The following is a 27,298-nucleotide window of genomic DNA, read 5'->3' on the forward strand; positions in this document are numbered from 1 at the left end:
GGACATATGGCATAACACGTACCAACATAATAAAAACAAAATTTCACTGATATCGGCGTCATCTTTGTGCAGACAGACAAATTTCTCCATGCTCTAGTAGGACATCGGCATCATAATATTCGACGCTTTGCTTCTTTTTTTAGAAATAATAAACTTTAAATGTCGTGTAGTGTCACACAACATTACCGCAGGTTTATGCTCAACAGCGCTGAAATAAAACGTGACACTAAAGTTTATGACAGAAGTAATCTTCCAGTAAGAGCCACACGCTAATCGTTACTGCCAATAACCAGTAGAAGACGTCTGTGTTTAACCGTTTTGTTGCAGTAAAACAAAATGTGAAAAATACCTTTTCCACTGACAGCAATGAAAGAACATTTAATGCGGCATGTCGCTACGTATACTGCCGTAGGTTAGCATAAATATGTACTTTTGTAACTCTGCAGCTGTTAGAGATAAGATTTAAATCGCCTGTTGACACAGACTTTAACGGTTTCTGTAGACCAACGGCAAACGTGTGAGACTGCGATACTTGTTGAACCAGAATGACTTAACCAATCCGCCGTACTCCAAACACAAATATAATTTTGAGCATTGCATACCAATAGCACGAAAAGGTAGTCAATATAAACAACGAAGTATGCTTTGAACCTTCGGCTGATAGAAATGAAGGCCGAGTTCCGTTCATTATGTCGAAATCCTACTTTATTGTGTTAGGTAACCTGCGAATGTGTCCTACATGTTAACTGGCTATGTGTGAGAAAGCGGTAAAACTCATCGATGTTTCCACAGCCGGTATTTACACATGGGAAGCGTTTAGCACGCGTGGTGCATGTTAGGCACGGTAGCGTAGACTTATTTTATTGTCGGCAGAGCACCGGTTTGTTGGAAAAGTTCCTGAAAGATTAGTACCACGTGCTGAATCGGGACTGTTACCAGACCTATTGTTTACACAGCCAACGCTCTTACCAGCTGGGCCCTCCACGCATTCCTCAACGTACGATTAACTGGTCAAATCTGCAAGAACTATCTCCTAAGAAGGCAAAGGTCAGCATTTGGGTCCCAATTCACATTTATGATATGCCAAGAAGTTTTGTTAGTGTGTGGAGTCTGAATATTCATTTTGGCAGCGAGTTTTTTAAGTATAGGATTATTTATAACTGAGGTGCTTATAGGGAAAATAAATGCCAGTGTTCTCCTTCCTCTACTGAAATTTCGTTTTTCTCCCCAAAACTAGGGATTATCGATCAACCGTAATTATCCGCTCTTCTGCGAGACACAAATATATTATAATGTTTACAGAGTTCATAATGACTGTAGCACAAATAGTTAAAGAGGAGAAACTGGTGGTAGAATGGCTGTTCGCAATGATGGTGACAGTAAACTAGAAGATAAGTTTCACTGCATTGCGGGTGCAAGGGAAGATACGGAGGACTGGAACGGAAGAACAACAGGGAACACGAGTCTACATTGGAGGGAATTTGTGGTACGGCGCATTTTGTGACTCCAACATTTAATTTATTATTATGATCATGTTTCTTTACTACTTGTTAAAAAATTTGTATGTTGCGAGTTCAAATACCAATTATGGCTCCTTGAGATTTCAGTCATTGCCTTGTGAGATGTTCTCAAAAGGGGTGAATACAAACGGGATTACATTTGCGAGGCTAGGACACCTGACAGCACAAAAATTGGCCGCCCCTCCGAATTCTAAGCTTTATGCACGATCTGCAACAATGTATGATGCTGAAGAGTCTAGAGTAAGGGGTCTGTTACAGTGCTGTATCTGCTGATGGTCTAATGGCAAACGTCGCGGCAAGTTGCGAGTTCGAGTCAACTCATTCATTTTTTTTTAACCGCCTTTCGGATGTGTGTTAAAGGGATCAAGCTGATGCAATCTCAAAGATAATTTGCATCATTTAGTGTTTCTACGCCGCCAGCATTAGCAACACCTTCAACGAAAGAAGTGGCTGCGTCACGACCAGAACAGTTTATGCTGGAGTGTTTCTTCGCCCTTTAGTGGCACCCGCCACTCGTCACCGGACGCTTGACGCCAGTCGTCATTGGACGAGGTGATTACAGCGTGGCCCCTCTTGGCACATCTCGGGCACGTCTGTGCTTGTGCATTAGTAAGCATAAAACTGTTTCTCATCCTCTTCGCTTCTCGCATGTCGTATACGACATACGGGACTGCTTACTTATCTGCAGACAAAACCTCTGTAACACCTAAGATAAACAAGCTAATACTTTGTTCACCTTGCGCAAGGTGTTACTATCTACTGCAACAGATTTCAGTAACATGTGTCGTTAATTAGGCATAATACAAATATTATGTAGAAAAATATACGACGGGTGTTCTATAAGTAAGGCAACACTTCGTTTCTCGTCCAGTTTCGGTTGAAAAAAATCCGGAATTTGTTGTGAGACGTAATCTACTATTCCCGCTTCAGACTCTATAGTTCCGTCACGTTCCTGTAGGTGGCGACGCTATAGGCAAGCTTCAGAATTGGGTCTGGAATGGCGGTGTGTTCCAAGCAGAGAGCTGTCATTGAGTTGCTTTGGGGGAAAAAACGAGAGCTTCGCAGATGTTGATAGGCTTGCAGAATGATTACGGAGACTTGGCAGTGAACAAAAGCGCGATGAGCCGTTGGGCGAGGCGTCTGTCGTCATTGCAACAAGGTCGTGGAAACCTGTCCGATCTTCCGCGTGCTGGCCGGCCGCACACAGCTGTGACTCCTGCAGTGTTGGAACGTGCTGACGCACTCATTCGAGGTGATGGACGGATCACAATCAAACACGTCACTCTTAACTGGATGTCTCTGTTGGTACTACTGACACATTCGTCCACCAGAGGGGTAGTCAAAGTGCTGTGCCTACTAAGGTGCTCGCCGCCTAAGAGAAGATCATAACGAGCTTCCATCTGTTCGGCCCAGTTAACGATGCACTCTGTAGGAAGCAGTATGTGGATGACGGGGACGTTACTGATGCAGCTGACGTTGGCTCCGACGTCGACCAGCAGAGTGCTACCAAGCAGACGGACATGCCCTCCCTGTAAGGTGGCGTAAGGCCGTCGTAACGGAGATTATATTGAAAAATAGGGTTTTGTAGCCAAAAGAGTGGGGAATAATATGGTGTACTGGAATCATGAATAAAACCAACCCGCTTTCAGAGGAAAAGTGTCGCACTGCTTATCGAATGCCCTTCGTATTTTTCTACTACTGCAACTGAAGAGGTTATTGTAGTTAGACTTTTCGTGCGAAATAACTTGATAAGTCGAGTGAGCACCGTGCACTTACACAACATGCGTAGGTTAGTATGAGTGTATTTATCAAATGCCATTTACTTATTTGAAGTATTAGTATTTGTCTTTCAGCTACAAACCGCATTTTGCATACCTGCACCTTGTGAACGCTGCTGGAACATTATAAAAGAGAGTTGCAAAGTGGGAAAAGGTGTACCATTTGTGACAAGTTGTTCGCTTTGCGCTTAATAGATGAGTGAAGGCAGCGTAGACGCCTTGAAACATTTATGCCTTGTATGGGGCGAGTGCTGTCGGAAAATTCAGGTCAGAAAAACAGTTTCTTGTTTCAGTAAAGATCGTTCTGACGTGAATGATTTTCTACATTCAAGAAGACTCGATTTTTGACGCATGTTACGAACTCAGACCATTTAACCTTTGAGCGACATTTGCATTCAATAGGCAAGGTTCAGATGTCGGGAGAATTATTGGTTGCTCTAATTCAAAGCAACAAAAATCAGAAGGGTGAGTATTACCGCTTATTTGTTTAAACTTCATCTGTTCGCTCATTGATCATTATTGACAACAAATGCCAGCTCCGATGGACACGCCCCAGGAGAGAAGTGCGTAGCGTAAAACACCCTTTTTTTCCCAGAAGATGCAAAGTATTCAGAATGAGATTTTCAGTCTGCAGCGGAGTGTGGGCTGACTCGGGACCTTTGCATTTCGCGGGCAAGTGCTCTACCATCTGAGCTACCCAAGCACGACTCACGCACCGTGCTCACAACTTTACTTCTGCCAGTACCTCGTCTCCTACCTTCCAAACTTTACAAAAGCTCTCCTGCGAACCTTGCAGAACTAGCACTCCTGAAAGAAAGGATATTGCGCAGACATGGCTTAGCCACAGCCTGGGGGATGTTTCCAGAATGAGATTTTCACTCTGCAGCGGAGTGTGCGCTGATATGAAACTTCCTTGCAGAGTAAAACTGTGTGCTGGACCGAGACTCGAACTCGGGACCTTTGCCTTTCGCGGGCAAGTGCTTTACACTTGCCCGCGAAAGGCAAAGCTCCCGAGTTCGAATCTCGGTCCCGCACACAGTTTTAATCTGCCAGGAAGTTTCGTGCAAAGTATTATTTGTTCACACTATCCTTTCCTTGAGGCAATGTCTTTCGTTAAGGGCCAATCATTAATTTAATCCTAAGAAATGAACCCGAAGGCATTGTAACTAATCACCAGTAACGATATTGCATACGAATGCCCAATGAGCGAACTGACGACGTTCAAGCGAAAATGCAGTAACAGTCACACCTTTTATTTTCTTGCTGTGAATTATAGCATTCAGTACTTCTGTTTCCAGCATCTGAACCTAGTCTACTGAATGCAAATGTCGCATTTCGTCACATTTAATTATCGAGACTTCCGGAATGTGGAACTTCAGTGATGCCGGTACGATCTATCTTTAAACAAGGAAATCCTCTTCTGACGTGATTTGTCGGATAACACTCGCTCCATACATGACACACATGTTTCAAGGTACCTCTGCTGCCTTCAACCCTCTATTAAACTAAAGTGAACAAATGCCGTATATGTGAGACCTTTCACCACTTGTGACTCTTCTATGGTAAACAACGTTCATAACATTCAAGTACGCAAAATCCAATTCGTAACTGCAACGCAAATATTAGAACTTCAAAAATAAAGAGAAAATGACAACTGATACATGTAGCACGCTACGCATGCTGTATAACAGCACAAATTTCACTCAGTTTATCGAAATTATTTGGCACGGAAAATCAAAGTACAATAAGAAGCAATTTTATGCTTTCCAGTGCGAGAGCGGAGACGTGCCTAAGACGCGCCACTGCCGTTCACCTGGTCTGATGGTCGCCAGCGTCGAGTGGCCGCTGTAGGAGGAGGACGCCTTCGACCATCAACTGTTCTGATCTTGACGCAGCCACGAGTTCTTTCGTGAATGGTGTTGCTATTACTGGTGGGTTCGAAAGGGAATCAAATTATCTTTAAGGTTCCTTCAGACTGATACCTTTAGCAGACAGCCGAAACGCGGATAAAAAAATGAAGGAATGTGTGGACTCGAACCCGCAACTTTACATTGCAATGCGTGACGTTTACCGACGTTAACCACTAGAAAATGAACAGATACAGCAATGTAAAAATTCGAGCTGAAGACAATACTTCATCAAGACACATCCGCATGCAACAGAGTTGCTAGATCGTGCAGACGGTCGGCCTTAAATAACAAGAGGGGCAGTCAGTTTTCGTCCAGTGTACAATGACAATACAAATAACTGTACGCAGGTGATTCAGTATGGCCTTCATGACATAGAAACACACACAAATTTATTCAGATCAGTTATGGAAACAATTTGATAGTCACATCAAAGCAACAAAAGACAACGAGGACTCGAGATAGTGACATATAATAATAATAATAATAATAATAATAATAATAATAATAATAATAATAAACAGCGTAGAAAATTCTAAGTTCTTGGCAGTGCAGACTGATGAAAACTTAAATTGGGAAAACCATATAGTACAGCCGCGCGGTCTTGGGCGCCTTCTCACGGTTCGCGCGGTTCCCTCATCGGAGGTTCGAGTACTCCCTCTGGCATAGGTGTGTGTGTGTGTGTGTGTGTGTGTGTGTGTGTGTGTGTGTGTGTGTGTGTGTGTGTGTGTGTGGTACTTAGCGTAAGTCAGTTTAAGTTAGATTAACCCTTTAATTGCTCTGGACGTGTAAACGCGCGCGCCTTTGTCCTGTCCCTGTGTGCTCTGAACGTGTTTAGCGCGCCACCAGTCCTTCTACCTGGTACTCTACTCCTGCGCGTAGGCACGTTCAGAGCACACAGGGACAGGTACAGAGGCGCGCGCGTTTACACGTCCAGAGCAGTTAAAGGGTTAAGTAATATGTAAGCCTATGGACCGATGGCCTCAGCAATTTGGTCCCATAGGAACTTAACAGAAATTTCCAATTTACGTATAGTACACAGGCTGAAACGCCCTCATTCAGCTACTTTTTCCTAAGAATAACTGCCAACTCTCGGGACATCGAAAGCAGTAAGTTAACGTATCTTCAAGCAATGATCCCCTCCAAGATAATATTCTGGGGTATATCTGTATATGTACTTGACAACTGCTGAAGACCCACTGCCAAACAACCAAACAGACGACAATTACTAAGAAACACACGACCAATGACAGTAAAAGAAAATGGGACTTGTTAACCGCATAACGAAGACTGTGCACGAACGCTCTTTGTGCATTCGAGAGTTCAGGCAGTGTGGTGTTTGTCGAAGGTGGTTATGGAATCGGTTAGTGCGACATTCCATGTGGTACGTAACATGCCCGCGAGACGCCATCAGAGTGCATCAATCGTGGACGACTCGATGTCGCAGGAAGTGTCACCATGGTTGTAACAGTAATGGGTGTGTCAAAAAGTGTCATTTCGCGACCAAAAAAGGCCACTGAAAGTGGAAATGCTATGTGAAACCATCCTGGTGGCAGTAGATGGACCATCACACTGCTATAGGATCGATACCTCGCTCTAGTGGTGAAAAGAAACAGGCATCTCTCTCTTGGGCAGTTCGCTGCAGACCTTGCAACCGCTACCGGTACACGTGTCTCTACCAGAAGCATTTCGCGATGGTTCAATCAGGCTGGTCTGTATTGCTCGGAAGCCTGTTAAACGCATCCCACTTCAACCACGCCATCGTTGAGGAAGAGTTCGTTGGTGTAGGGACCATACTGGATGGAGTCGGCAACAGTGGTTCAGAGTGATGTTCTCCGACGAATACCGCTTTAACAACTAGCGCAGTGGTTAGCACACTAGACTGGCATTTGGGTGGACAACGGTATAAACTCGCGTCCAGCCATCCAAATTAAGGTTTTCAGTGTTTTCCCTAAATGGCGTAAGTCAAATCCCGGGATGGTTCTTTTGAAAGGATGCGGCCCACTTCCTCCTTCATCCTTCCCTAATACGAGCTTGTACTCCGTCTCTAATGACCCCGATGTCGACGGTATGTTAAACAGTAATGTCCTCCTCCTTGTCCTCCCTCTCGCTGTGGCAAGTGATTTTGGCCGCCAGTTAGTGTGGAGAGAAGGGGGAACACGTTGCACATCACAGAATGTTCATGAATGTCTTCGGTATGACGTAGGCGTTATGGTGTGAGCAGGCATTATGCTCAATGGCCGAATACCGTTGGGTATCTTTGCCCGACGTATCAGTACAGGACAGCAGTATTGGAGGGATATGATTCTGGATCGTGTACGTCTGTTTAGGCTGCTCTACGTCCCGACTTTTTGTTCATTGGCCGAGAATGCCCGCCCGTACAGGACCACTGAGGTATCTCACACACTAGAAAAAGATACTGAACGTATGGAATGGCCTGCATACTTCCCAGACCTAAACCCTATAGAGCAGCGGTTCTGAACCCGTTCGCCGCGGCCGACTTCAGGACCACAGGCAACTTGGGACTGGGCCATAAACGCTGGTGAGGAGTCTAAGACAAGATAAAAATTATCGGGAGCTTCAAGGGTTTCACTCGTCAGTCGTCAGGGTCAGCGAGTACAGAATGAAAGAGTAGAAATGCCCTATCGCTATCCTATACCATCGACAACGTAGTGGTCTTTTTGTCATGTCGAAACCTGCCCTGCTTTATTTTTCTGTCCACACACACACACACACACACACACACACACACACACTGCGCTACAGGGCTGATGCACGGCCTTGGCTGGTTCAAATGGCTCTGAGCACTATGGGACTTAACATCTATGGTCATCAGTCCCCTAGAACTTAGAACTACTTAAACCTAACTAACCGAAGGACATCACACAACACCCAGTCATCACGAGGCAGAGAAAATCCCTGACCCCGCCGGGAATCGAACCCGGGAACCCGGGCGCGGGAAGCGAGAACGCTACCGCACGACCACGAGCTGCGGTCCCTTGGCTGGGCTGCCTACGACGTAAACACATAACTGGCCACAATCCTATCGCAGTTTGTCGAGTTGATAGTTTCCCGGACGCAGCTGTTCAGAAGAATGACTCACTCGAATATGCTCATTTAGTATCTAGACACAACAAGAAAGAAGAAAGGAAGGAAGATTGGCGTCTTACGTCCCGTCCACAGATACTCTGCTAGTATTACTAGAGATGGAGCTTTGCTCGGATTTCTTACTATCGGAGTAGAAGGAAGAGGCCTTGGCCCTTTTAGGGAACCATACCGGCACTTGCCTGGGTGATAGCAGAAAACCGAGTCTGCATGGCCGATCCAAGAGTGGAACCCGGGTGTTTCGAACGCACGTTGAATGTGTTGGCCGCTATATCAACTCGCTCAGTTCCCGTGGAAATTATGCTGAATTAGCATTCACTGAGTTTTTTTTTTCATATTTGGCCGCTAATAGACTTTGCATTTGTGCTGATTTGTGGAACTGATACTGACATTTCGGTATCTACAATAATGCTTTTAGTTAAGTCGTTGCGAAATAGAAAAAGAAAGAGAGAAAACAGCTGCTGAATAGTGCCTGTAATTTTCACCGGTAAAATTTCAGAATACATCGAAAATCAATCTATGTATTACTTATGCACTGTTATAGCTGAGATCCAACACAGCTGTGTCTCCATTAACTATCGTTGACAGTTTTACTAAAAAAATGCAACAAAATGCAATGAATTATCAACGCCGTCATACTCTGTTTGCAGACCCCCATTTAATGGAGGCCTGGAAACAGCAGAGACGAAATGGAAACTGTGTGGATGACTGCAATGACTGAGGTTGTAGCGACTTGGAAATACAATTTTCTTTCCTATTGTGTGAATGTATCTAACAATGACTCAGAGTTTTTGTGATAACATAAGAAAATTCGTTGAAGAAGGGTTATATTAACACGAGACCTAAGAGAATTTGTGACAACTGGCTACGGCGACGACGAGAGCCATGCGCGCCGTCTACGTGGATGCTCCGGGGCTCGAGCACCCACATAAGTAATCATGTGGGTGCGGCGCACTCAAGATTATAGTTTGACAAAAACGAAAGAAAACAAACATTTCTCGCTAACCATTATCAAAAAATAATGAGCAGTTAAAACTTTGAGATGGAAGTTAAAATTTCTAACCTCTAAAACGTAGCTGTTTGTTTCGAAAGTGTGCTAAGGCAACCATCCAAGACACTCCCCCCTTCCTTGCCTGTCTCTGGCGAAGCGAAAGGCAATCCCCACATTAACAGTGGAAGATGCTCAGACGTTTTCTGACGAACGACACTACAATATCCTCTACTCAATTCACAACAACTGTTTTAGAATAACTACTTTCCGATATTGAGCACCAACAAAGAACAAACCGAAAAATATGGGAGTTGTGACCTACTACATCAGTACTGTGGTTGATTTTTTCCTTCTTTTGTTTCAGTCAGATAAGAGAGGTGTGGTTTACGATTTCGGCGAAGTATTTTCACGTAATCTTGATTGTTATCGTTTTGCTAGTTCTCAGAGACACTATGGTATGGTAGGAAGCGGGAGCTTAGAATTTAGACCAGGAAGTTCCATGTTCAGAAAAAAGGGACGTTACCGTGGTAATAGTACAAAGAAGATGGTCTATGAGCGGATATGTGGAGTAAAACTCTTACGCGAGCAAAAAGTTTCGCTATTTTCAAACGGGCCACGATAAGTGGACGCTTGTGGAAAACTAACACGATATTGACCATTGCTTCTTCAATGTACTTTTGAATTCGAGCAGTTTGCTTGTCGCTATGGGTAAACTCGTCATATGTTTGTCGTTGACAACCATGTTCAGTAAAAATAAAAAAAAATAAAAATGGGACCCGAGCACGTGCCTTCTGCCCGTTCGTGCAGTATATTAGCGACAAACAAATAAAAGGTAGTCTTTTAAAAAATATGGAGACCTCCATGAATACACATACCTCGTTTCGCCATCGATGTGCACCCTCAGAAATTTTGGAAATTCGGCGCCCGTGACGAGAGCACGGGTTGCACTGTCACGGTCACGGACACCTCACTGGTGACTGTGAAACTGCCATTTAAATTCCTACAACAATACTTCCAACCACGGTGGACTCACGGGCCAGTCACGGCACTGCTGCGTCACTTATATGTGTAAATCCACCTTTAGCCAGTCTATCCAGTGACTGTGCGTTGTATCGTGGGGATGTGCCTGCTATTAGCTAGTGCTACTTCACGTCAATATAGATCCTTATTTTCAGACGGAGTTATGCCGTAACACGAAGCAGTAAAGTGATGAAGGAACTGTCACATCATCATATTCTGTAAGTAGAGAGTGTCAATGGCTGATTGCAAGTAGTAGCAAAATAGCTACGAGTGTCCCAAAAAGCTCTTCCGGCAACAGAAGACCTCAACTTTATTACCGAAAGGCCTCAGAACTCGAGATGTTTTGCGTAATGAAATCGGCAGCGAACACACAGCTTCTACTTCACTTCGAAGTTAGGTGGTTGTTGAGGCGTAAATTTTGTTAGGATTTTTCTTATGGGTGGAACTTTCAAGTTCCTACTTAGAGTGTGTGACCGATGAAAACTGGTTCACACGGTTGGCATATCTGACGAATGTTTTCGGTGCCTTCAACGTCCTTAACTGCTCTGCAGGGCAAGGATTTTCATAAGGGTTTTTTTTTTATACAAGACAAAGTAGAAGTAATGATAATGAAACTTCAGCAGTGGGTTCAAAGTTGGAAAAGATTTTCTGGAGACCAACGAGGTCGAGACTGATCAAATAACGGCTCCCCCAAAATCTTTGACCACCAGCCACAGGCAATTTAAAATCATACACTTTCCTCAATTTTATGCTAATATTTTTAGTAGGCCTAATTGTAAATACTAATTTCCTTTAGACTGTATCTTTTTCTAAAACAGTTAATTACTTGTCTTAAACTATAAGTATAAATTTTGTTCCTCATTCATATTAATGAGAAATCAACTAACTAGACTTACTAGAGTAGTATCTGTTCCTTTTCATGTTTCTTTTAGGAACTACTTCCCTAAAAATGTGGGCAAAATCCAATGGATTAGAAATCCCTTCGGAAAAGAATACTTAAAAAACCTAAAATGTCATGAAATGAAGAAAACTCATAAACATTAATTGAAGTATCATGTGATCAGTCTCCAAACTTGTTTTTTGAAACAACACTATCAATCTCGTTCTGCATGTGTGTTCGGCAAGGGTATCCAGCAATTGCCAAAATTATACTGAGCCACTTGATGGGGTTCTCGAGAACCTAGCTGTGTGAACAATTTTACTTTCTTTTTTTAAAAAAAGTAAAGGAATAGACTGAAAGTAAGACTAAAATTAGATTTCAGGTTAAAATTAACAGTTTTAATGTAGATCTTTATTCTCTCATGGGGGACACACAATGTCAAAAATCCCATAGGGCTCTTATTTTTGACACTGACCACTCGATTTTGAGTTTTCATATAGCTGTGACAGCTGAGTGAATACAATACAGATCTTTACTTCATAAAAGAATCAAATATTTTTCAATCCTTTTTGCATAAGTCTTTTACTAATTAGGCCTACCGACACAAATGCGCATACAAATATATTTTTGTGGCTTTATGTTTTTTACTTGCATATTTAGTTCCTTGGCTTCTAAGCAGTTTTTACAAGATAGGTAGTCCGCACAGCTAAGACGTTTAGGAACCACTGCTATAGAGCATGCCTAGATGATTTTGGCAGACGTGTTTGTCAACGTACATCCCCTTCTTGAACCATGCAAGACCTGAAAACTGCCTTGAGAGAGGTGTGGGACGACATCCCACACCGACTGTTTTACAGTTTGGTAGCCAGCTTGAACAACAGGTGCAAAATGTGTATTAGTGCCCGAGGAGGACATGTTCCTTACCGAGAGTCTGATATCGACCTGTATGTTTGGAGTCTCACCTGTGCCGAACAGGAACGATATTTATGTGATCTTATGTTGCATTTAAGGCTATCCTCATTTTGCGTGCTATAGCCCCGTTCGCCTCTCACAGTCAGCGTACGGGCGTTGATGACCACGATGTTGAGCGCCCTCCAGATGCAACAACAACAACAACAACAACAACAACGAATGTTATTTACTCCTAGCATCCTGCTTTCACGAAAGGTGAAATATGTACCACTTTTCGTTATAAATATACCACTCCAACTCCATTACGTATGTACTGTGTTCCATACCGTCATCATATTCTGCGACTACTCCTCTCCACAAATGTGTCTGATGCCAGAATGAGATTTTCACTCTGCAGCGAAGTGTGCGCTGATATGAAACTTCCTGGCAGATTAAAACTGTGTACCGGACCGCGACTCGGACTCGGGACCTTTGCCTTTCGAGGGCAAGTGCTCTACCATCTGAGCTACCCAAGCACGACTCACGACACGTCCTCACAGCTTCAATTCTGCCAGTACCTCGTCTCCTACATTCCAAACTTCACAGAAGCTCTTCTGCGAACCTTGCAGGACTAGCACTCCTGGAAGAAAGGAAGGTAGAGCACTTGCCCGCGAAAGGCAATGGTCCCGAGTTCGAGTCTCGGTCCGGTACACAGTTTTAATCTGCCAGGGAGTTTCATAGCAGCGCACACTCCACTGCAGAGAGAACATCTCATTCTGGAAACATCCCCTAGGCTGTAGCTGAGCCATGTCTCCGCAGTATCCTTTCTTCGCTTCGTTTTGTTTGAAAACATCTGTTTTCGCTAATGTAGATGAGTCAAATTCAGCAACTACACTTCAGAACAAGTTTTGTACACAACATGATAGTAATACCCCACCACACAGGTTAAAAATCTCCACTTCACACAGAACTAAAGTTAAGATTGGTGATTACATAAATTACGAAGGAAGGAAGGAAGGAAGGAAGGTAGAATATGTTTAAATGTGTGTGAAATCTTATGGGACTTAACTGCTACGGTCATCAGTCCCTAAGCTTACACACTACTTAACTTAAATTATCCTAAGGATAAACACACACGCCCATGCCCGAGGGAGGACTCGAACCTCCTTCGGGATCAGCCGCACAGTCCATGACTGCAGCGCCTCAGACTGCTCGGCTAGTCCCCCGCAGCGAAGGAAGGTTAGAGTAGGATTCAATACGCCGTCGGTGAAAAAGTCCTTAGAGATGGAGCAGAAAGTCGGACTGGAAGAAAAGGGGGAAGAAAACAGGCTACGCCGTTTCTTCCGGAATCCGCCTCAAGCGATCTATGAAAATTATGGGAAATCTGTATCTAGATAGTTGGAAGGGATTTGAACCGCAGTCCTCCCGAATACATGTCCAGTGTCTTACCACTGCTCCACCTCGCTCGGTTGTACAAGAAGGGAGGGAAAAAAAGTAAGTTGTCAGTCCAAGATGTCTGTGTACTGCAGTGCTTTCCCTGTAGCCTAACAAATTGAGACTTTTGCATCTCTGCAAACTAACCCATCGCACAAAATGTGGATGAGTTTCAATATCTTCATTTTCGCGTGGAGTTTCCAATCGCCAGCGCCTAGATTGGCTAGTAAATAAACTTATTTTTACTGTCTTCCTCTGCACATTTGTTACGACAATACATTTATGCAGCACAGTAATTCCTCTTATTGTATCTTGGCATATGGGAGGAAACATGTCATTAGCTCTTAACGATATTTCGTAAAGTTCGATTAACGTCTTTCATGGCCGGAAGGGATTCTTCCAACCGTTTACGTCCTGCGCGACTCCTTAGGCCACATCAATGCCTTTCATGTTTGCAAAGCAGAACTGTGCTTCCTTTTAGTTTGTGATTCTCACGCACTCTGAAAGTCACATGCCGTTAAATTCAGGACACTTAAGGGGCTCCGGAAAGGCTCAAAAATCATGAAAAGTTCAATTTTTACTTTTTTGCGTTTTCTGAATCTGCAGACTATTACCTTTTAATAGATATATAATTTATTAAATTCCGAAGACTACAACTATTTTTAAATTTTTTTTAAAATGTGTTCTACATGGGCGTGATCCACTGTGGCGCTGTTGAACTGCTGTCAAATGGTGTTATTATTAACGTCCGTGTTCATCAGGTACATTTTAGTGATGTGAGATAAAGTATGTGTTGTGGATAACCTGTGATGGTTCAATATATATCGCTGGTATGATTGTCGATTGTTTCATGTTTATTTACTCTGTCGTTATCTCGAAAATATTCGTAATTAATTCTGTTTCTTGAGTCTCTGTTTTGTTGAAGTATAATAATGAGTAAAAGTAAAGTTATTAGAAATCCTCTGAAGGCTTTTAAGAAAAGGAGAAATGTTGGAAAGCCAAAGGTATGTGTTATTCCTGTAAACAATAAAGACGATAACCAAGTGAGTGAACCTAACCTCTCAAGTACACCTGCCCATACCAGTCAAAGTGGGAAAGAAAATACTTCACAGAAGAAGCTTGGTTCAATGAGTGAAAACTATGAATGTTTTATGGGCGAATCGGATGTGAATGAAATATTTGATATGTCGGTTCTCAAAGGAATTTTTTCAAACTGTGTAAGATGTATTCATTGTAGTGAAGTTGGTCTGGAACTCTCCATAATAAAGCACGTAGGACTTGCTAGTGAAATACAACTGAAATGTGATAAGTGTTCATACATGACCACCTTTTGGAACAGTGTTGCAGTAACTGCAACTGAAGAAAATGGTAGCAAAATCTACGAACACAACAACGAGCGATGCTTGCTTTAGACAAGGAACGCCTTCGGGCTGCAGACAGGGCTGTAAAGAGTCTAGAAATACAAGCAAGAGTAAACAGGAGGAGGAACAAGAGGAAGCTGGAGGAGGAGTTTGCAGAGGATGAAGATAATCCATCCTATGGACCTGGAATGCACTAAAAAGTTAATCCAATCTTTGTCGCTCGATTCCCAAAACTTTAATTTTCTCATACTAATTACATGTTTTCTAAGGATCTTCCAAACATATTTGTTTCAAACTTTCAGTAAATGTTACACAGTACCTTCTGCATAATTTAACACAGCCTTTTTCCAAAAAAACTGTATATTTTTGAATATATAAATAAAAAATGTTGTGAATTTTCATTACAATTGAAAAAAAATCATCTTTAATAACTGAACTAAAATTTTGTAAAATCCCTGTGTTAAGTTGTTGCCCATATTCCAATAAATAATCTGTAAAAAGTTCAACTTCCTACCTCAAATACTTCGTGAGGAAAGATGTAATTTATAAGCGTTATTTTAACATTGCAAGTATAGGGCGTTCCGGAGCCCCTTAAATGCTGTACGCCAATTGTGAAACGATGGTGGTCCTTTTTACTGACCCGAAGATGAACTCGGGGTTCACGCGCAGGACACCTGTGAGCGTTCAAACAGACTTGCAAAAAACACGGTGCAGTTGGTGACAGGTTAACACTGACTACCGGCGTGTCTCGTTACACGTAAACCTGTACTCTAGACCACGTCGGCCTTGGGCGGCAAGTTTTCCAACTGCCGACCATGAAATTATAGTCGCCTATTAGTCCCCCCTTTCATTTTCTTGTGTAACGTGAACTCGCTGTCGCGAGCCGACGGAGGATTACGACAGTAAGGACAGAAGTTGCCTGTTCTGACATTATTTCCCATCATTCACATAATCAGTGCACTCTGATAATAGCGAGAGCGCCGGAAGTTGTGGCCGAGCAGTTCTAGGCGCTTCAGTCTGGAACCGCGCCACCGCTACGGTCGCAGGTTCGAATCCTGACTCGGGCATGGATGTGTGTGACGTCCTTAGGTTAGTTAGGTTTAAGTAGTTCTGAGTTCTAGGGGACTGATGACCTCAGATGTTAAGTCCCATAGTGCTCAGAGCCATTTGAACCAATAGCGACAGCTATGAAGAATGGTTAGAATGTTACCTTCAAACGATTCACACAATATTACGTGTCCAGAGCAAGATTATAAACGTGAATTACTCCACAGAACTCTTATGAACGTCTGTTACAAATGATCTATTTAGTACAATGACTGAAATGAAAAGTGTGACACAATGACCGCTCTGGCCGAGCGCTTCTATTTCCACGTCCTTGGGATATCTAGATTACAATTTCATACTTATACGAGCTTATTTAAGTATTTTTAGTGCAGAAAGAAGCCATTCCTACACTTGAGGTACGGTGTGTGTCACGTTACTGGTGGTGGTGGTGGTGGTGGTTAGTGTTTAACGTCCCGTCGACAACGAGGTCATTAGAGACGGAGCGCAAGCTCGGGTTAGGGAAGGATTGGGAAGGAAATCGGCCGTGCCCTTTCAAAGGAACCATCCCGGCATTTGCCTGAAACGATTTAGGGTGTCACGTTACTGGATTTCTTCAAGTGATGATGGCAACATGTGTGGACATGGAACTGCACGTGCACATGCATGTGCAACTCATCGCAGTCTTTCCGCCTTTGAGGAGAGAATGACGATACTGTGGACTCAGGGCAGCCGTGTAGCAGGAAGTTTAGGCACGAGTCATCCCAGAAGGACTATACCGCGAAATACGAGGGTTATTCGGAAAGTAAGGTCTCATAGGGTGCTAAGTGGAAACCACAGTGAATATCCGATGAAGCTTCGCACAGATGTGTTGGGCAGTGTCTCCAGTATGCCCACCGATCGCGTCACGTAGCTCTTTTCAGTTCTGAACGCACAGTGAGCACGTAAAGATGCTTAGAACAATAGTGTCTCCCGCCAAGTATGAGGGCTTGGTGAGATTTCACGTGATGTCATGCAGCCCACATAACGTAACTGCGATACGTTTCCTTCTGCATGACAATTCTCGGCCGCACGCTGAAGGGGCAATGAAGATGCTCCTGCAGCGTTTTCGATAGGAAGCGTTTGACCACCCACAACAGAGCCTGTAATTGACTACACCTGAGTTTGATCTCTGCTCACACGAACAGCTAGCAATGAAGATAACGTTCTGGCACAGACAACGAGCTGTAGACCAGCGTAGAGAATTGGCAGGAGACACAGATGGCTTCTTTCTATGACGAGGTTATTGGGAAGTTGGTACCACGCTACGCAAATGTCTAAATCGGAGCGGTGACTATGTACAGAAGTAGCTAACTGTTACAAATAAAACATTTTGCGACCGAACAGGCGTTACTTACCGAACATGCTTCGTATCTGGGATCTGACGAAGGGTGTTCTCCCTCTCGCCACATGAATGTATGAAATGCACCCAGGAAGTGTTTAATATGATCGCAGTGGTGGTCCCGGTATTATAGCGCGCGCGCGTGCTTGCGTGTGTCTTTTTGTGGATGACAATGCGCGACCGCATCGAGATGCGCAGGTAGTGCAGGTCTTGGAATGAGAAGATATTCGGTGAACGGAGAGGGATGACCGCCCCCCCCCTGCCCCCCCCCCCCCCTGCCGCGGACATAATCCCATTGAGCACATGTGGGATGAGTTGGGGAGACATACTGTAGCACATCCAGCAGTGTGGTGGTGGCGGCGTGGAACACTACCACAAGAACTCCTTATCAGTAGTAGTAGTAGTAGTAGTAGTAGTAGTAATAATGGAAATGGAGTGTGGCTAGGGCCTCCCGTCGGGTAGACCGTTCGCCTGGTGCAGGTCTTTCGATTTGACGCCACTTCGGCGACCTGCGCGTCGATGGGGATGAAATGATGATGATTAGGACAACACAACACCCAGTCCCTGAGCAGAGAAAATCTCATAAGGGTTACCGCACAAAACACATGTAGTGCAGACAGTACAGCTGTTGATATATGTATTAATTACTGACAAGAAGACATCACAGACAGGCTCTTCAAATGGTTCAAATGGCTCTGAGCACTATGGGACTTAATATCTGAGGTAATCAGTCCCCTAGGACTTAGAACTACTTAAACCTAAGGACATCACACACACCGATTCCCGAGGCAAGATTCGAACATGCGACCGTAGCAGTCGCGCGGTTCCGGATTGAAGCGCCTAGAACTGCTCGGACAGCTCGGCCGGCTGACGGGCTCTCTTAGGTTTCTTTTGATGTTTAGAGGATTTTAAGTCCACAGATAGGACATCAGTTTTCTACGCCATTACAACGCAATTCTCTAATGGACGCGAAAAAATCGTCTAAGATTTTCGAGCGCAAAATATTTATTAACAAACAAAAATATCCATTAACAAATAATGAATCAAAATTTTTTTGCAAAACTAACGTTTTTATTTTTAACTGCTGATTGTCTAAAAATATAGCACAACATAATATTCACGAGAAATTAAAATTTGGCGAAGAAGAGTCGATTACAAAATAAAATACTATTTTTATTTACGGATATGGAACAGTATTATTGATGACATAATATTTTTTATTTACAATAAAGAATTTAGCGTGTTTGTATCAAATTTTAATCTTGTTTGATACAAACAGCAATTAAAAATAACTTTCTTTACAAAAATTTTAATTCAATATTTGTTAAATAACATTTTTGTTTGTTTACAAATATGGAAATTATAGGTGGAAAAATGTAGCAGCTACCAATACTCGAACCCGTCACCTTGCTATAATCAAAGCAGGAGTGTTGGTACCACAGGGTATGAGAAGGAGAACTCCTATTAAGTTTGGACGGTATGAAATGAGGTACTGGCGGAAATACAGCGTGATTCAAAAAGGAAGAATAGTGAAAGATAGAAACAAATTGCGCAAGTCACTGGACAGAGGAAGGTTCAGAGTTGTGTGTTCAGACAGACATTATACCATATACTCAAAGATGAGCACCATACGTTGTTCGAGCAACATTGAAATGGAAGTCCATTTTCTTCCACATATGACTGAACAGGTCCCTGTTTATTGAATCGACAGGTTCAACAATTAGATCTGTCAGATCCTGAAGCAGTGCTGCCATGAGTGGGACAAATACTATGTTTTATGTACCCCCCCCCCCCCCCACCCAGAAAAAAAATCACAAGGTCTAAGACCTGGTGACCTGGGACGCCATGAACAATGAACTACATCCTGTCCACCTTTCCAGCTTCCAGTCCAGCGTTGTGGGTTGGTGGTGTTGAGGTAACGCCGCACCTCAAGCTGAAAGTGAGGCGGAACGCCGTTATAAACAAACTTTGTGAAAAGAAAGAGCACAAGAACAGCACAAAACACATTCAGTTTCGGTGAGTCATGTTCGACGAGGACAGCACTATTGTGTGTCCCAAATTCTTACATTACAGCTGTTTACTTTACCCGAAAGTTGGAAAGTCGATTCAACCGAAAAGATCATTTGGAAAAATGATCCTCTGTCACATCCTGGAAATTCAAATGCAAAATTCGCACCTTCTGTTATGATCGCCTGGGCGCAACTGTTGCAATACCTGCAATTCGTAAGGATTCACATGCAGGCGGCGTCTGAGAACAGACTATCGTCTGAGGAAGACGAATATTCTGGCATGCCCGTCTTGTGGACTTCCTAGGGTTCCGTGCGAACGCATTGCGGATACATTGGACATTTTCATCAGACGTACGGGCCGACCAGTGCTCCTCCCTTTGCATATGCAACCAGCTTCCAAGAATTTTCTATGCCATACATAAATCTGCTTGTGCAGAGACGGCTTCTTGCTGAATCGACGGCGGAATGCAGTTTGCACTTGGGCAGTTGGAAAAGAAGGAATGAAGGAAAAAGGTGTTTAACGTGCCGTCGACTTGGAGGTCATTACAGACGGAGCACAAGCTCGGATGGTGTCAGGCATCAGGAAAGAAATCGGGCGTGCCCTTTCAAAGAAACCTTGCAATTGCCTCCATTTAGGGAACTCACGGAAAACCTAAATCTGGATAGCCGGGCGCGATTTTGAACCATTGTGTTCCCGAATGAAAGTCCAGTGTGCTAACCACTGCGCCACCTCGCTCGGTTTTAACAATTGGACCGACTGCGCGCAAATTCCAATACATAAAATGATTGCTCTGTGGTGTAGCAGCCAAAATGCTACAAACAAACAACAGCGCGACTGTGTCAAAACTCTGAACCTTCCTCTATCCAGTCACATCCGCAATGTGTTTTTATCTTTTATAGTTTGTCTGTAATAAACAACTGAAATCTGTTCGCTATTTTTTAATCACCCTGCACGGCTATGTCGTGCTCGGGTAGCTCGGTTAGTAGAACATTTGCCCGTGAAAGGCAAATGTCCCACGTTAGAGTCCCGCTCCGGCACATGGTTTCGACAAGGTTTCGTTCGCAGTTCCTTCACTTGGAATCTCCCTATTTTCACGATTCGACTTACTCTTTCGCTTAAACAGTGTATAAGAGCAGGAATTACTGAATCAGCAGATAGAATGGCTGTTTTTTGATAAAACGTATAATAATGAAGTTTAGGTAGATTTATTTAATTTGCTTTTGGCCATTTTTCAGCTGTTTTCTGATAATATGTCCTGTACTTTCATATTTCAAGCTTCAAACTTTTGAAAACTGTAATCTGTAATGAAAATAAAAATACTGTTTGCTTTATTCTGTTTAAAAGTTGCGAAAATTTTCTCTCTCTCTCCATTCTACACATGTTTTAAAAACAGAGCGGGAGAGATTGGAGCCGACAGATAGTATCTACACTAATCTTTTTACCAAAAACAAGAGTTGATACCCAAGGTATCTACAGTTTTCATTCAATATCTTAACAGTAAGATACCTCTCTTACGATACCACGATAAAAGTATCGGTACTTTCCGTTCGATACCCCGTGTACCTACATGGGCGGACCTGGGAAACCATACATAAAGCATACTAATGTTTAAGGCTGGCCGGTGTTGCACAGTCATGGCCGTTAAATCTCCGCACGCGGACTCACTGCGGGTGTGGGTCACCTCCCTGTCTCGAAGGCTAGAGCGTTACATTATCCAGTCAGGTTCCCGCCAGGATACGCTACCCACATGAACCCGGCAGTAGAGATCTGAGATACCAACGCAAGGCGCCTGTGTCGCTAGTCGGGGCAAAGTTATCCTCGATGCTCCACGCAAAGCGTCTCATAGTTCACTCGTATGATATTTTGGTAGCTGAGACCCCCCTACAAACAGCTATCTACTACTATCACCTACTGTTTCCGAGAGAGCGTCGCAAGTACTGGGACTGAATTTTGGGCACTCTGTGATGTCACTTTTTTTTTAAGTTAAAGATTCAGCAACTTATCTTACCAATTGTCCAGTTTTGCTGACTCCATCTCATAAGTGGTGCGTTGTTCATTAAGGCACAGGAGGCACTAGGGCGCGTCTCATGGCGTATACATTCATTTTTCCGTGCTCAGTACACCACTGGAATAGGGCAGAAGATAGCTAATATTGGTACAAAGTAACTTCCGTCATGCATTGAACGATGGCTTCCAGAATATTTACGTGGATGTAAAACCGAGGTAACCCAACTAAGCGTCTTTCTGGCATACAGTGTGAAATACATCGAAATTACACAGTCGGCGTGCAGAAGAGTTTAGGACTGATAGGAACAGAATCTCTATTTTCAAGCGAATAGTGTCAATAGTATCACCCATTCATAATATTTTAGAAATTGAGATGTGCTGACACACTTCTGCAGCTGAAAGTTGGGTTCAATGAGACAGAAAACACATTTTGTATTCTGGTCTTACAAAGAGCAGGGTTACCGCAAACAAATTAGTGAATTTGCTTCCCGTGCTAGTCACCCCCCACCGGCAAGTTCGTGTCTCACGCAATCACGCTCATAGCTGGACACTGCAGCGCATTCCTGGTATTCTTCAGCGGCCTGTGGCTGCTGTGTTAAACAGTATGTTCTAAATGCGTCTGTTTATATTATATCGCGAACAGAAGATGTAACGACTGTTTTGTTTCCTCTTGAAGCGTATGCCTTAGCAGAATGGCTGACGCAATCCTTCGCTTGTAGTCGGGGAGAAGTCGACAGTGTTTTTCAGAGACCAACTTGGCAATCTACCAGTTCTGTCGCCTTGAGATGAGTTCTATGCAGAATGGTTGCTTGCGGTTTATTGTGAATGCAGACGCGGATTACCTACGTTAGAGGACTTTTCCAAGGTAAAAGACAAGGAAGCAGGAACCTTTGGCACAATTTTTTTTTTAAATTGCGGTTTTAAAACGAATGTAATTTCTATGCCGTCTTTTGTCGGAGTTTGCCCGCTGCTAAGCCATTGTCTATGACGAAGTTGTTGCCTTTGTTATGCGCTATTCTTCTCCCTACGTTGTTCACGTACCGAAAATGATTTTATACTCCTTACTTTACATTTCACTAACTCAAATTTCACAATTTTTTGTCAATTTTTTCCCTTGGACGTAGCTCCACAATAAATCATGACATTTATACAGTTCCTGTTTTGAATTTCCGTGTAGGTTGTCACGACAACAGCTCTCCGTACTATTAGATTACCAGCAGAGCAAAAGCAATCTAGCCCTAAAACAAACAGCAAACACACGGTAGAACGAACGGAAATGTGACATTCCGTGGGGGCGGACTGTGTAATTTAAATGAACTTCATTCTTCTCTGTATTGTTTCAATGCATGATAAATTTACATCGTCACATATTTTGCGCTGAACACAATACGTGAATGCGTGGGTGACGCTGCTTTCGTTCAGAGTTATGATCTGTACGCAACATTACTAGCATGTACGTGTTATACCACGGCCAAGTGCGTTGAATGTCTCTTCTGAGTAATTAGCAACCTTTCGCAATCCAAGAAAGAAATTCGCTGATACTGCTGAAATTAAGGGACGCCTACGGTTTCGCTGTAAAATCACGCCGGCCGGGTGGCCTAGCGGTGCTAGGGGACTGATGACCTTAAGTCCCATAGTGCTCAGAGCCACTTCAACTTTTTTCTTTGTAAAATCACGCTTGGTACCGTTTATTGAGAAAATTCGTGACACTTCTGCAGTTTGCCTTTCCCTTGCGAGATGACAGTCAAATGAGTTAGTACAACTGTTCATCTTACTGCGATGAATACATTTTGTGTTGTTGAAGGCAACAAGAGAGGGATCGGACTGCTACCAGAACATGTTCTGCAACATTCAAACAGAATCAAGGATTCGAGTTTTTTAATGCTCAATAGGCACCTAGGGCTTCGATGCAGGATTTTACTTTGCTGTTTCTGGTGGTGGTGGTGGTGGTGGTGATGGTGCCACAGGACATCAAAGTCTAATTCCTCAAACACATCAACAGTTTAGTTCCATGCTTGCATCAAAACACTTGGCGACACAAACACCAAAAAGCTCATGAAACCGATAAATATTATAAAATGAATGAATGCATGCATGCATGCATGTATGTACGTCCCACATCTCAAACTACTAGACCGATTTCAACCTAACTTGATACAGATATCCCTTGACATAAGTCAGCAATCGCTGGAGGGGGTAGAGGGCTTAGAACATTTTACAAATCATAGTTCAGGAGGTATATGACGTCATAAAACACTGAGCTGCGTTAAAACGTCGCATCATACATTAAGTTTTAATACATGTATTCTTTACTACTAAGACTCTCCTACAATCAAGTCAACTTACGGAAATCCTTGCCATCTGGCAGTGCTTTTGACAGACTTCAACTGTGAAGCGCAAACGGCTGTAGGGGAAAACAATAGCTGTATATAACACCATGAAGAGGCGTTCCCATACAGGTGTTTACAAAATGGCATTGTATACAAGCGAAGCAGCTGCGCTCAGCGTACGAAAACTGTTTCACAATTTCAAAGGTGTTTTCACGAATACATGGAAATGGAATTTTTTCGATATTACACTACGAACACAGTTTATTTTTTGTTTTCGTGTCGCCGGCCAGGGTAGCCGAGCGGTTCTACGCGCTACAGTCTGGAACCGCACGACCGCTCCGGTCGCAGGTTCGAATCCTGCCTCGGGCATGGATGTGTGTGATGTCCTTAGGTTAGTTACGTTTAAGTAGTTCTAAATTCTAGGGGACTGATGACCTCAGATGTTAAGTCCCATAGTGCTCAGAGCCACTTCAACCATTTTTTGTTTTCGTGTCCAATAGAAAATTGGCGACACCGATCTACAAATCGAACAATATAACTCTCAACAACACAGCATCTACATTGTTAGCCCCTATGGTAGGCACAACCGAAGTATATACTGAAACGATTTAACACTCTAGTCAGTCCACAAAAGAAACAGAAGTCAACAAACAAAATTCCTACGTTATAAGAAACTATGTCTATAATCATAATGATATCCCCTCACAGAACCATCAGAGCCAAAATGTATTAGCGGTAAAGAGCTGCTCGAAAACACGCAAGTCTACGGTACTCCTAAAATAATCACAAATCCTCGTTTCCTCATGAGACATTGAAAACGAAATCGAAACGTATGTTGAGCTCTCAAGCAATTGCAGGAACCACACCTAAACATCGAGAGGAGCTGACAATGCTCTCAGCAAAGCAACAACTCGCCAGTGTAACCACACGAACTCCTCTCCGTTCTGGCAAATATTCAAAAATACAACGGAAGAATTTGCGAAAGCTGCGCTGAAGAGCAGACCTTCAGAAAGGGTAGCGGCTTCTATCCTCGAAATTCCAGCCAACAAAGCCAACGGCCTTGTCGCAGTGGTAACACCGGTTCCCGTCAGATCACCGAAGTTAAGCGCTGTCGGGCTGGGCTAGCACTTGGATGGGTGACCGTCCGATCTGCCGAGCGCTGTTGGCAAGCGTGGTGCACTCAGCCCTTGTGAGGCAAACTGAGGAGCTACTTGATTGAGAAGTAGGGGCTAGGGTCTCGTAACTGACATGCGGCCGGGAGAGAGGTGTGCTGACCACATGCCCCTCCATATCCGCATCCAGTGACGCCTGTGGTTGAGGATGACACGGCGGCCGGTCGGTGCCGTTGGGCCTGTTCGGAAGGAGATTAGTCACTTCAACGAAGCACTTAGAGAACTAGTCACTAACTGGAAGGACAACTAGTTTGCACTGACCAGCGTCTTTGACGAAAACCAAATATAATTCATATCAAATATTAGAGAAGAAAAAAAAAGTGTAGCAATAAATAAGGTGACGAGGTCGACAGAGGCACTGTGAGTGAAGTATACATCGACTCAATGGAAGACTGTGAAAAGCAAGATGATCCTAAAATCCGGAAAACAACCCAACGACTCTTGCTCGTAAAACCGATCCGATCTAGGAAATGACAAATGCCCGCTATTTTTCGCTGGCGAATGAAAACTTATTCTTGACACATACGCCGGATTGAGAACGAAACATACTTCTTTCTTTCGTTTAAATCTTCATATTGCTTATTTTGTAAATAGAGCAACAAGAAATTATGTTTTAAATGTTTGTATGACGATTGCTCTAAAAAAAAAAAAAAAAAAAAAAAAAAAAAAAAAAAAAAAAAAAAAAAAAAAGATCTTGTAACGAAAAATATGTTCGTAACACCACTGCAGAACAAATAGAGATTATTTAGTCTTGTTTTTTTAAACCGACACATAAGCGTTTTCAAACGTTTAAGTATTATGATGAATAAGTCAAAGTACTTAAAATCATATACAGAAGGGTTCCAATGACCCTTCTTTCAAGACAAAATAAGAGTAAATGAACCAAGTAGTATACTGATTAAAATGATGCTTTAAAGGATTACAAATGTTAAAATTCATTTAAACTAATTAACTACATAAGAATAATGATCAAAGTCAGATTGATAAAAATTTGAAAATAAATTTGGAAAGACGTGACGAGATTCGACCCCTAGACCTTCTGCATTGCAGGTACGTACCTTAACCGATACACCACAATACCACTCTGTGGAGAATGATCTTTTTTGAGACTCTGGAATACCATGCAAAATTCCGATTTCTTTCGTCGATTACTTGCAAATGAGGGCCCACCAGGGCGAATGTGTGCAGGGTGTGATACCTGGAACCTTAACCTAAATCACCGTATAGATGGGTTCAAAAGTGCGATCCCAACCTATCGGTACCACTCTTTGTTAGAGGTCGTCCGCCTGCTTAGCTGGGTGGTAACGTGCTTGCCTCCCATGTACTGGGCCCGGGCTCGAGAGTTGGACTGGGTGTTGTGTTGTCATCATCATAATTTCATCATCATTATCGGCCGCCAGTCGCCCAATGTGGCGCCGACCGAAATAAGACTGCACTTGGCGGCCGAAGCCGACTGGGACATCCCGGCCAACAATGCCATACGATCATTTCATTTGTTAGAGGTATGCGCCGAAGTGTGTTCTAGTGCACTGTTCACTAGTGTTACAAAACCTGTCTATTTTGTTTAGAAGTTGGATATTATGAACGATATAACAATTCACCTGTTTTATAAGAAATGTCAGCAGTATAGCAGCGATTACTTATGCGGAAAAAATCTGTTTTTTTGCTCAAATTTATGCGGCTCGTGAAAAGGAGCCCTATACAGGATACGAATGAATATAAACTGCTTTATATGAATATGTTATATAGGCGAAACATCTCAACAGAAACTCCGTACAATAACTGACAAATGTCGGTTTTCATCCTTTCAGCAGTGACCTACACATTTGTCACTGTAAATCATAACTAATTCAAAATGGTTCAAATGGCTCTGAGCACTATGGGACTCAACTGCTGAGGTCATTAGTCCCCTAGAACTTAGAACTAGTTAAACCTAACTAACCTAAGGACATCACAAACATCCATGCCCGAGGCAGGATTCGAACCTGCGACCGTAGCGGTCTCGCGGTTCCAGACTGCAGCGCCTTTAACCGCACGGCCACTTCGGCCGGCTCATAACTAATTAAAACGATAATGGAAACACAAATACTGCAGTGCACTGTTGCGTCGGAGTTTCTCTCGAGGAAGATGTTCTGTACTGCAGTTCTTCCTATCAACATGTGTGTTCGTAGTCGGCTTTGCTGAAAACATACTGCTTACATGCGGCCTAGTGGGAGGGATCACCACTAGAGGCAACCACGACAGCAGCAAGAACTGTGTTGTGCGTCTGTGCGCACAAACCGCAAACAGACGCCCAGTAATACAACACGTCGCCGAGCGGCCGGATGTGGCTCCAGGCAAAAACTGTGAGCTTTATTCTACACATTTCGAGGCAACAAATGGTACCAGGACAGTTTAGCCTGAGACGTCGGGCGTCGTTTAACATTGTTTACACATGTTGTGTGGGCAAAGAGAAATTACTGTGTAC

At 43.3% G+C, this 27,298-nt stretch overlaps 1 protein-coding gene and 1 pseudogene across 1 annotated transcript in view; one reads left to right on the forward strand and one right to left on the reverse strand.

The window, feature by feature from the left end:
* Positions 1–27,298, reverse strand: part of LOC124612955 (syntaxin-6) — a 196,114-nt gene that overhangs the window by 45,675 nt on the left and 123,141 nt on the right. The gene's annotated exons all lie outside the window — the stretch shown is intronic.
* LOC124614194 lies at positions 24,710–24,827 on the forward strand (annotated as a pseudogene).

The sequence above is a fragment of the Schistocerca americana genome, chromosome 4 (genome assembly GCF_021461395.2).
Source record: "Schistocerca americana isolate TAMUIC-IGC-003095 chromosome 4, iqSchAmer2.1, whole genome shotgun sequence".
In the NCBI taxonomy this organism is placed as follows: Eukaryota; Metazoa; Arthropoda; class Insecta; order Orthoptera; family Acrididae; genus Schistocerca; species Schistocerca americana.